Below are 3,164 nucleotides of genomic sequence, written 5' to 3' on the forward strand. Positions count from 1 at the left end.
GGCCTACACCTGTAATCCTAGCACTCTGGGAGGCTAAGGCATGAGGATCACTTGAGGTCAAGAGTTTGAAACGAGCCTGAGCAAGAGTAAGGCCCTGGCTCTACTAAAAATAAAAACATTTCAGAGGACAAGATGAAGGGTGTAGAGAGGTACAGGTGTGGCTGAGAAAGGCTAGCAGACCAGGCCAGGCTGGCCCAGATCATAAGGGAGCCAAGGACCCAAGCTTCCGCTGTAGGCAGGCCAAGCAAATGTAGCCCTGAGAGCAGAATCCCCTTTCAGGTGAGGAATGGGGTCTCCAAATAGCCCTCAGGTGGGCTTCCCCCTCCTTCGCTCCCTCACCACTGGAGGAAGTGCTGAGGCAGAAAGGGCTGCCCCCAGCAGCAGCCAGAGCTGCTCCTGTCCAGGCTAAGCCCATCCAGTGTGGCCCTGGAACTGTGACTTCTCTCTCTGCCTCAGTTCCTCCTCTCCAGCAGGTGATCATAATGACAGGCCTTCATAAGCCTGCTTGGAGACTGAGTTCTAGTCAGTGTGGCAGGAGGGGTGGGGTCTGGCACAGAAGCACTCACATGTCATCACTGCTGCCGGTACAGCCCCAGGGAAACCTGGGGCGCAGAGGCAGGGCCAGCTTGGTGGTACCCAACTCCCTTGCTGTGGGGTTCTCAGGACGGGTCTGCATGCCGCCTTGCCAAACACCCCCAGCCCAGTAGGCAGCATGAATGGTGCGCCTGCTGGGCAGCCAATGCCCCACATCTGCCGGTGCTGCAGCCCACCACTGGATGCGACCTTAATCTAGGGGAGGGGTTCTCAACCCAGGGGTCGAGGCACACTGTGTGCACAAGAGGGTCTTAGGTGTGCTTTAAAAAAAATGTTTGTCTGTTTGTTTTTGAGGTAGAGTCTCATTATGCTGCCCTCCATAGAGTGCCATGGCATCACAGCTTATAGCAAACTCAAACTCTTTTTTTTTTTTTTTTTTGAGACAGAGCCTCAAGCTGTCCCCCTGGGTAGAGTGCCATGGCATTACAGCTCACAGCAACCTCCAACTCCTGGGCTCAAGCGAGTCTCCTGCCTCCGCCTCCCAAGTAGCTGGGACCACAGGCACCCGCCACAACGCCCGGCTATTTTTTGGTTGCAGCCGTCATTGTTGTTTGGCGGGTCCGGGCTGGGGATTCGAACCCGCCACCTTAGGTGTACGTGGCTGGCGCCTTAGCCGGTTGAGCCATAGGCGCCGAGCCGCAAACTCAAACTCTTAAGCAATTCCCTTGCCTCAGCCTCCCAAGTAGCTGGGACCACAGGGGCCCGCCACAATACCTGGCTATATTTTTGTTGCCGTTGGCATTGTTGTTTAGCTGGCCTGGGCCAGGTTTGAACCCACCAGCCTTGGTGTATGTGGTTGGTGCCCTAACCATTGTACTATGGGCACTGAGCCAGCTTTGAAATTTTTTCAAGATTAATGAAATTATTATTATTATTTTTATTATTTTTTGAGACAGTCTCAAGCTGTTGCCCTGGGTAGAGTGCCGTGGCCTCATAGCTCACAGCAACCTCCAACTCAGGCTCAAACAATCCCCTTGCCTCAGTTTTTCTATTTTTTATTTTTATTTTTTTATTGAGCCAGAGTCTCACTTTGTTGCCCTCTATAGAGCACCATGGTGTCATAGCTCACAGCAACCTCAAACTCTTGGGCCCAAGAAATTCTCTTGCCTCAGCCTCCCTGTAGCTGGGACTACAGGCACCTGCCACAATGTCCAGCTATTTTAAATTTTTGTTTAGCAGGTCTGGGGTGGGTTCGAACCCACCAGTCCCTGTGCATGTGGCCAGCACCCTAACAACTGAGCTATGTTTGCCCGTTTTTTTCTATTTTTAGTGGAGACAGTGTCTTGCTTTTGCTCAGGCTGGTTTCAAACTCCTGAGCTAAAGCAATTCACCCGCCTTTTGCCTCCCAGAAGTGCTAGGATTACAGGTGTGAGGCACCCTGCCCAGCCTCATTTATTTTTTTTAGACGGAATCTCACTTTGTCACCCTCAGTAGAGTGCTCTAGAGTCATAGCTCACAGCAATTTCAGACTCTAGGGCTCAAGCAATCCTCTTGCCTCAGCCTCCCAAGTAGCTAGAACTACAGGCACCCACCATAATGTGCAGCTATTTTTTAGAGACAGGGTCTCACTCTTGTTTAGGCTGGTCTTAAACTTGTGTGCTCAAGCAATCCACCCACCTTGGCCTCCTAAAGTGGTGGGGTTACAGGTGTTAGCCACCAGACCAGCCTTTAGGAAATGGTTAAGACTTTCCAGGTGGATGATGTTCTGGCAGTAGATACTTTGTTTAACAAATAGTCCAAAATGCCATTCAGGCCTAACACCAAGAGAAAATTATAAAAGACTATTTTTAAGCAACAGACTTTCTTTTTCTTTCTTTTTAGATGGTATCTTGCTCCATCACTCTAGGTAGAGTGCAGTGGCAAAGTATTAGCTCACTACAACTTCAATCTGCTAGGTTCAAATGATCCTCCTGGTTCAGCTTCCCAAGTAGCTGAGACTACAGGTGCTCAAAACCATGCCTGGCTAATTTTCTCCACTTTTAGTAAGGACAAGGTCTTGCTCTTACTGAGGTTGTTCTTGAACTTTTGAACTCAAGGGATCCTCCCACCTCGGCCTCCCAGAGTTGTTAGGATTACAGGCCTGAGCCACCACACCTGGCTTGAGTACTGGACTTTCTGCCCAAAAGGAGTAACAGCAAAGTAGGCAAAGAGATTGGACCCAGCCTAGTTTCCCTGGCACAGCAAGTACACAGCCCTGGGGTAAGATGAGAAACAGGTGAGCCAGGCAAGGCCAGGCCCGGCCAGGCCCGGGCAGGCAGGCCTTCCATCCGAGTAGAAGCAAAGCTATCGTTAATAGTCAAGGGAGCTTGTCTAAGAACATGATCTGAGCAGCCACTGTCCGATTTGTATTTGGGGTAGAACAGTCTGTCTACATTGTAAAGAATGGATTTAAAACAGGCAATAACAGGCTCGGTGCCTGTGGCTCAAGCTGCTAAGACGACAGCCACATACACCTAAGGTGGCGGGTTCGAATCCAGCCTGGACCCGCCAAACAACAATGATGGCTGCAACCAAAAAAAAATAGCCGGGCGTTGTGGCAGGCGCCTATGGTCCCAGCTACTTGGGAAGCT

At 50.7% G+C, this 3,164-nt stretch overlaps 1 protein-coding gene across 5 annotated transcripts in view; it reads right to left on the reverse strand.

Moving 5' to 3' along the window:
* KLC1 (kinesin light chain 1) overlaps positions 1-3,164 on the reverse strand; it is a 129,059-nt gene that overhangs the window by 107,652 nt on the left and 18,243 nt on the right. The gene's annotated exons all lie outside the window — the stretch shown is intronic.

The sequence above is a fragment of the Otolemur garnettii genome, unplaced genomic scaffold (assembly GCF_000181295.1).
Source record: "Otolemur garnettii isolate 467f Iridium unplaced genomic scaffold, OtoGar3 scaffold00054, whole genome shotgun sequence".
NCBI classification, from domain to species: domain Eukaryota; kingdom Metazoa; phylum Chordata; class Mammalia; order Primates; family Galagidae; genus Otolemur; species Otolemur garnettii.